Source organism: Lemur catta, chromosome 14, assembly GCF_020740605.2.
Source record: "Lemur catta isolate mLemCat1 chromosome 14, mLemCat1.pri, whole genome shotgun sequence".
NCBI classification, from domain to species: domain Eukaryota; kingdom Metazoa; phylum Chordata; class Mammalia; order Primates; family Lemuridae; genus Lemur; species Lemur catta.
The window spans coordinates 8,109,617-8,118,654 of NC_059141.1; positions in this window are offsets into that span (position 1 = coordinate 8,109,617).

Sequence of the window (9,038 nt, forward strand, 5' to 3'; positions counted from 1 at the left end):
CCCTGTCTGACATGCAAGCTCCTGACGCTGCCGAGTCCCCTCATCTTGGCCTGATTAACTGCTCTTCCACCCAAACGCCCCTCTGAGTAATCATTTCATGTGGATGGGCGCCGCCGCCACGCTCTGCGATGGGCTGCGGGCACGGCGCCACTGGTGGCAGCATCGTTTTGCGATCTGCCCTCATGGCCGCCACTCGCTAATCAGAAGTCTGTGTTCAGTGCAGTGGTCTTGGAATGTCCCCCACAAAGTTGGTCGCCAATACGCTTTTCCATTCTGGAGCACTGGAAGTTTCTGGTCTAGCAGTTCCCTTGTTTAAGGTGATAGGACTTCCTAAGTAAGCTGGAAAGAATTTTTCAAATGAGGGAGAGAGAGACAGAGAAACAAAAAGCACTATGTTGTGCAGTTTTGTTTTCTTTTTAAAAAACACATGCACTCAGACACACACAGTGGACTGTTCTGGAAACGCATGAGCTGAAGTCATAGGCAAGGTCTCTGCTGGTAGGAGCCCTTCCTGCCCGAAAGGGACTGCTTGTTAATAGCTGTATTCATGGAAGTTAAAATTAAATTTCTGTGTGTTGATGTAAAGCCAGCTTTTCCCTCAGGGCTATTTATTTTAAAAATCAAAAATAGTAAGGGGTCCATGGCATATAACATAACATAAGCGCACTGGGGTCTGCACTCCGAGCAAAGCCTCCTTTGTCCTCATCGCTGCAATTTAATGCCCTCCAGGAGGAAGCTGGCAGCGCGCTGGTTTCCCCTGCCACATGTGGCAAGCTCGGGCAGTTTTTAGACTCACCTGCAAGGGCAGTTGTTCAAGATTTTCGTACCTGGAGTTAAAGGCTGTAACAAACAGTGCTGTCCCCAGTGTGCCACTGTAGGAAAGTGGGGGAGGAGGAAGGCGTGGTCATGGGAGACTTAGTCTTGTGTGTGGGACCACTTTGCCTTTAGGGTCCAAGGTTGGGATTGATGCTGTGCTTAAAAAAATTTTTTTTTTAATTTAAAAAATTTATAAAAATTTAAAAGTTAAAAAGCAAAAGGGAAAGAGTTCATTTCTAATAACACTAATACATAAAGGTAGAAAATGGCCCACACTCTCACAAATACAAAGGTTTAAAATCTTGATGGTTAATAATAGGAAGAAGTAGAAGCATTTGTCATCTCAGCTCCCTTGGTTGGTGTTTAAGTAAGACTCCTTAAAAATGCCTTTGAAAGATCCAAAAGCCCTTTCAGTTGTGGAAAAAACAGCAAAAGCAGCAGCGGGCGCAAGATCAGCTCAGCGTAAATGTCTCCTATGCAAAGCCAGCAAAGCCCATGCAGACACAGGCAGCCATTCAGACTTGATTCTCACTTGGTTTCTACGCTTAGACTTTCTATTTTAACCCAGAAGAAACCTGCGCAGCTCGTAAGAGGATTTGCTCCTCTCCCTTCTGAGAACCAAGTCGTGTTTATTTCTCCCTTTGCAAATGCAGAGAAATTTAACAGACAAGGTGTTGGGAATCAAGCAGTGTGAGAAGAAAATATTGATTGTGCAAGTGACAGTGACTTTCTCGCATTGGTGAGGAGCATGTTTTATTATTTTCTGGAAGAATGTATTGAATTGTCACCATTCTAGTAATAACTAGATGCTATCTAGCTGTCCATTGCGTTACTCAGTTGCCTTGGGGTGTGGATTTCTACATTATCACCCACGCCTCTCCCTAAGATCTTTTAGTGATGCTCTCATGTAGAAGAATTGCATTTGCACACACCGTCAACAAAGTCCTCAGCTCCCAGCCTGGGCAGAGATGCGCACTAAGGAAAAAGGCTCTCCATAGGGTGACTGCCTCTACAGAATTCAGTTTCATTACCCAGGTTTTATCCTGGACTCTGGGGCTCGGAGAGAAGGAAGAAACCCTCATGGTTTCCCATTCCTTTGTTCCTCGTTGGGATCCATGATTAATCAGTGCATTGTACAGGAGCACGACCTCTGATTCTTTGGGCAAATTGAACCAAGTTGGAGCTATAAAAGCAGGACCATAAATCAGCTCATTACAATGGTAACGTTCTTGAAAGCACCTAAAAGCCCCGTAGGCATTCCTCCTAGTTAATGAGCAACAAGGTAGAGCCTGAGTCGCTGGCTTGGTGGAGGCCAAGTTAGAACGAGAAGATTGGATATGGGAAAATCGGTCACCCAGGAAAATCGAAGCCACCCAAAGAAACACAGCCAACCTCAAAGGTTGCCTGCCCATCTCTGATGCGAGGCTTTGCTGGCTGAAGCATTGTATAAAAAACCAGCTGGGTCTGCCATGAAACCAGCTGCTGGAACCTATTTTGTGCATCCTCTAGGTAAAGGGGCTTTCTCTTAAATGCTATCTTTATGGCGTCCTCTTGAAGTGCTGCCTGGGTTTCCTAAGACGTGATGGACAGCTGGTCAGAGCCTCCTTTTCTAGAAGTCCAGGAGGGATGAGACCCTCACAGGCTTTTGTAGCAGATGAAACTACAATAAATTCTCGATGATCGATTGAACCCCTGTATGAGTTACTTTTTCCCCATGAGATGATATACCCCCATGCCTCTGAATCAGAAGGAAAAGGAAAATGCAATGAAAAAGCAAGTGGGCAATCAATCCATCTGCTCTTCCTGTGTATGTCTGTGCATGTGTAATTCTAGTTTATTGCTCTTTTCTTACCCGTTTTTTTGTGGGCTTATATATGAACTGGGTAACTTTAAACTCTTTCATTCTTCTTTTTAGAGTAAGTCCTTATGTACTGATTAATGTCTGGGCACACCATGCACCACACTATTCTCCCTAACGCCATGAATAACGTGGGCGTACATGTTAGACAATAACCAAACTTCCACAGAGATTTCTGGGCTATTCAGGAAAAAAAAAAAACTCTCCAAAAAAAAGTATGTATCGCATTTGAGAAAAAGTATTTACCTAGAATGGCATTGATTTAATAACAAAAAGACAACATGTTCAATAGTTTTACCTTTTAACATGCGTAACGCTTATCATGTCTTCCTGTTTTCTAACGTTGTATGTTTCTACCCAGTCCTGCCCAGAAAGTGCCCTGCTCAGTTCTGTGTTGCAGGCTTTGTGGCAAAAGTGCCCTTAGCATCTTCTGTTTTGAGCCGTGATGTTTCTGTTCATGTCCCACCCTGGCCGGCAGGCACTGGGCCCGTGTGAGTTGTTCTTGGAGCTCCCCATGCTTTGATCCACACAGTGCAAAAAGCCTTAGTATCTGCTCCTCCCCTTTCAACCCTCAGATAAATCCTACTGTAAAATCATTCTCAAAACCCCCTCTAAAGAATCCAACTTGGATCACATAGGCATTCAGAAAAGGGTAGTTCTCCCAAAAGAGGGGAACCTGTATGCTAGAAAGTCCTGGAATGGGTTTTAGGGCTGCAAACCACCCCATGAGATCATAGGCACAGTTTTGCTTGTGCATAGATTTATGTTGGTGGGGAGAGGGCTTACAGCTCTGAATGGATTCTCACTGGAGTCTGGGACTTGCCAAGAAGTCACCACCATCACCCTGAGTGGTTTCCTCCCTTCCATTTCTTTCTTCGTCCAGCCCATCTCGTGTATTGCATTAGCGTAATCCAGCCGAAGCCTATTTTCATGTCTTGTAGTGTCTAACAGCCTCTCGTGTTTGCCCTGCCTGCAGGAGATGTGCACTCTTGCCCTCCCATCTCCCTAATTTCATCTCGCACATTCTTCACACCTGCTACTCCAGACTGGTCCATCGTTATCTCCCCAACATGCCATGCTTGTCTTCATCCTCATGTGCCTTCCGTCATCCCATCCCCACATTGCAACTCCTTTAGGGTTAAGCTCTCTCATTACGCTTTTCTTCCATCAGCTAACAGCATCACTCTCTTTCACAAGCGTACACTACCTATACATGCTTTGAGTCTTCACCATAAACTCCGTGTCATGATTTTATTCATTTCATATCATTTACCTTTCAAGTGTATGTTTGGCCATCCAAAAGGGATCATGAATTTCTTGAAGGTAAAGTTTCATTCCTTCATTACTGTGTTCAACAGACATTTATTTAGTGTCTTCTGTTCATGGGAACTGAGTGTGGTTCTGGGTTTGGGCCCCCAGTTCTACACACAGAGAACATACTCCACGGACCCTGAATGAATGAATTTGGGTCAAACCAAGCCATTTCCGCAGTGTTTGAGAACCTCTGAAATGAAGAATGCATAGCCAGGGTTCCTCTGGGTTTCTGGGGCCAAAGCAGAACGTTCAGGCATGGCAGTTCTTAACAGGTAACCTTCTGAGAGGGCTCAGTAAGTCGCACGTAACAGTTTCTTTCCACATCCAGAGGAGACCGCTTTGTGCTGACTCTGCATGGTCCATGGCGGCCCCTGGCTTTTCTGGCTCTCGTAGATCTCCTTGGCTTTTCCTTCCCCAGGCATGGCTGAGTGAGAGCGGGATCAAAGTCCACCCTTTCATCAGAGCTTGTATCCTACAGTGGGGAAAGAAAAAGAAAACACACAGATCCTTTCTATCCACTGAGCTTTCTAGCATTCTTGCCCCTCGAGGCCCGCAGCTAAACTAATATTTCTGGCCGCATTCCTTCCTGAAGAAGCCCACCTCTGCGCGTGGGGGTGTGGGAGAGCAGCATCTCCCCAGGTGGCGGGTAGAGCTCTCACACCTTCAGGTGGGCACGGGAACCCGGCGCTTTGTGCACATGGCTTTTAGAGGCTGCTTTGAAAGCCCCCTGAGCTGTTTGTCTTGGCCGGCTCCTTGGGCAGTTGAGAATCTGCCATGAGGGCTGGGGCAGAGGGAGGGCCAGGCTGTTAGTTGGGTTTCCTCTTGCTGGGTTGTAAGATGCTGGGTTGCATCTTGGTTTGGGATGGATTCCTCTACTCTGCTCCCTTCAAAGAAGTGGGAGCGTTAGCCCCTGAGGCTGGTGGGCTGGTGGCAAGCCCAAGCTCCGAGAGCCACATCCTGGAGGCTTCCGGGCTGGCCTCCGTCGCCCAGGATCTCTTCCCCTCTTCGCTGCTAACCAGAGTGCTGGCTCTGCTCGGAAAGGCCCCGAAGCCTGCTCTTATTCCTCTCCACCTCCTGCTCTCTCGTGCCAGTGAAAACACGAGAGGGAAATGGCTTTGATGCTGGACCTCCCTCTCGACAGCTCCGTGTGCCAGGGCTGAGAGATTGTGCACATCTCATGTGTGCATTGTGATGCATTCGGTGTACCTTTCACACCCGGGGCATTATTTCTCTTGAATTTTTTTTTTTTTTTTTTTTTGCAGGAAAAGTCTGTTGCAGAGGTCCTGAGAAACCACTTTTGAAATAATACATTTAAAACACACTGCAGCACTGTTTGGTTGGGACCCCCAACTGCATTTTCGATGGTGGAATGGAGGAAAAGTCAGCTTTTACTCATTGTAAAGGGAATCCGTATGAGTATATGCTCAGCTACCATGTTTTTAATTGTGGAAAAATACACATACTATAAAATTTACCATTTTAACCATTTTAAATCGAACAATTCAGTGACATTTAGTATAGTCACAATGTTGTGCAACCATCACCACTGTCTACTTCCAGAATATTTTTATTAATCCTGAAACACAGTACCCACCCATTAACCGGTCACACCCCATTTTGCTTTCCCCTGAGCCCCTGGTAACCACTAATCAGCTTTTTCTCTACGATTTCCCTGTTCTGGATATTTCATATTAATGGAATTGTACAATATGTGGCCTTTTGTGATCAGCTTCTTTCACTTAGCATAAGTTTACGAGGTTTATCTGTGTTGTAGCATGTATCAAATAGGAATTCCTTTTTATGGCTGAATAATTATCCCAAGCTCTGGAGTTGAGGGTATTTTGTCTTCCTTGCATTTCTGTTCCTATTCCCACCTTCACTCAGGTTCAAGACCTTATGAGGTCTTCACTCATCTGAACTTGATTCCTCCTGATTCTCTCCCCTCCAATCTGGCAACCCCCTAAACCATCTCCGAGAACCACCTGCACCAGGCCCCTGAAGAGCTGGTTACAATTGGAGCCTCCTGGCCCCACTCTGCACCTAAATGGGACCCTCTGGGGAGGGGCCCAGGGAGTCTGCCCATCAGTCACGCCCCCAGGCACTCTGACACATGTATCACCCCCAACCCCAAGGCTCCTTCACCACTCCCTGTGGCTGGGCTTCATGTCCATCTAAGCCCCCTGGAATCCCACCCATTTTCCAGATCCAGCTCAAATGCTGCATCTCCGGTGATTCCTGAAACATTCCTCAACTCTGGGCCAGAAACCTAGGCTGTGAGCTCCAGGAAAACAGGGGCCTGGCTTCTCTTTGTGTCCCTTCAGTAATAGTCATCTCCCCCATGAGAACATTCATCAAGCACTTACGTGCAGGCTGTGTTCTAGGTGCTTCTAATCAATGAACTCATTTAGTGCAAGTGAAGGCAACGTCATTATCCCCAGACACCTGGAAGGACTGTCCTATCCAAGAAGCGCCAGGTGTGCTCAGTGACAGATCGAGACCAACCCCCTCAGCCTAAATCGTGAAGTGGCACACGAACGAGTGGCGTTTCAATAAGTGAAACAAAGCCAGATGGCGCTGGCAAGATAATGACCATTTTAAAACAAGTGTTAGTAACCTCTAAGGAGTACTCGTGCCTACCCTTTCGATCTCTGGCAGAGGACCCTGCTTCTGACCCCACCTCTGTGCCCGAGGCCCACGTGGAAGATGTACACCCTCATTTCCTGCCTCACCTTGTTCACTTTTCTCCTTCATCCTGTGGTCAAAGCAGAAGGTAGGTGCCATTTACTACAACAATGGCTCCGCAAGCACAGCCAGTAGGACGTGTGGCCCACGTGGCTCCTGTTAGGTGAGCTAGACCCGGCCTTAGCCAAGAAAGCAAAGCAAAAGCACAGCTGTTACCACGTGACCCAGCAACTTCACTCGCAGGTATACGAGGTCTGTCTGGAAAGTGTCCAGCCATGCAATATGAAACATTATGAGAATTATGGCTGGATACTTTTGGACAGACCTGTTATATACCCCAAAGAATTGAAAGCTGGGACTCAGACACACCTGGTGCACCAGTGTGCATAGCGGCACCGTTCGCAATAGCCAAGGGTGGAAACAGCCCAGGTGTTCATCAGGGGATGAGCAGCTGAACACGCTGCGGCACAGCCATGTGTGGAATATTAGCCTTAAAAAGGAAAGAAATTCTGATACGTGGTACAACAGAGGTGAATCCTGAAAATTTGCTATGTGAAATAAGCCAGATATAAAATGACAAATATTGTAAGATTCCACTTATATGAAACACCCAGTGTAGACAAAATTTCTGTCTCTACGGGAAGCAGATCAGGGTTTTCCAGGAGGCAAGTGGGAGGGAGGACTGGAGAGACACTGCTTACTGGGTACAGAGTTTCTGTTTGGGGTGATGAAAAGAATTTGGGAATAGATAGGGTGGTGGTTGCACAGCATTATAAATGTACTTAATGCCACTGAAATGTACAGCCAAAAATGCTTCAAATGCTAAAGTTTATGTTATATACATTTTAACACACACACACACACACACACACACACACACACACACAAATCTCAGCTTTTCTTTCCAACCTCCATAATAAAGTACAAAATCCTTGGGCCTTATGTCCCCTTGAATAGGCTATGAGTCGCTCCTGGCTGTTGAGCCCATAATCTGTTTAACCTCCCGTTTCTCTGTCCCAGCAGTGGTGGTTTGGGGAGAAAAAGATTTCCAGCTTTTCCTGAATGGCCCCAGGGCGAGTGTAGCCCAGCTGAGGGGGTGACCCGGCCTCAGAGCTTCCAGCAAGTCTTAGCCATCCTCCTGCCTGGGGACAGAGTTCTGGCAGGTTGTCCCGAGATGGTCACTGAAAGGGTTCCTCATTTCACAGTTACACGTTCCCCAATAACGCTCTGCCAGTGTTCTTTTCAGGCCTGCAGAATTTCTAACAGTGAAACGAGGGAGTGTTGAACAACCATCCAAATCTAGCCCCAGCCTTGCGGATATACCTGCGGTTACTTTAGAGACCTGGCGGGGTTAGGTGTCACTAAACCCACAAGGAGGAGGGCTGGGATGTGGAGAAAAACAAGGCCCTGGTGGCGGGGGTGGGGGGGGTGGGGGGGGGTGGGGGGGGGGTGGGGGGGTGGGGGTGGGTGACGGCTGTTCTCAAACACAACCGCTATTCAAAGCTGCAGTGGTTAACAGTCCTCAATCAACTCCAGTTTATTTGCATATCAAATTGATTTTGCATGCAAAAAGCATCCCCCATACAAATTAAAGACCTCCATGCTTCTCAAAGGCTGCATGCACTCCAGGCACTTGGAAAAACCTTGGGACCAGCTTTGCTTTCCTGTGAAATCATTTACAGTTATTTTATTTTATTTCGAGTATTAATTTATCAAACACGGATGTAGGTTTATTGTATGCCAAGCATGTTCCAACCTCTTTACAAATGTCACCTCACTGAATGCTCCCTAATAACTCTGTCAGGTAGGTTCTGGTTATGGGCCCATTTTACAGATGAGAAAACTGGGGCACAGGCCCTTCTAAAGGCAATGGCACATACTCCAGGGACATTTCCTAAGGAGCGGTGATGAGACTAAACAACCCCACTTTCATGTCCCCTGCTTGTTATTTTTGTATAAAGCCCAGACAGTCCGCCAAAGGACGGGGCGAGGCAGGCAGACCCTGCTGCCTGGCTCTGTCTGGGGCTCTCGTTCTGCTCCTCTGTCCCCTGCTCTCCTTGGCTTCCCTGTGAATTGTCTCTTCCCACCTGCCTGAGCGGCTCTTGTCAGAGGTAGATGGCAGGGGGAGGCGCAGCCTCTCTGAACAGCTGGGGCCCTGATCACTGTGTCAGACCATTCTGGAGAGCGGAGCTGGAATTCCCGGTGATACCGTGTTTGGGAGCACTTTCAGGTGCTCAAATGCCATTGTTTAAATCAATAAGGTCTGTGGACTCTCCCAGTGTCTGCTTCCTGATTTCAATGTTGTGCTTTAGTGAGATGTAACCGTCGTGGGTAGGGGAGAAACTGGATGAAGGGTACACAGGGCCTC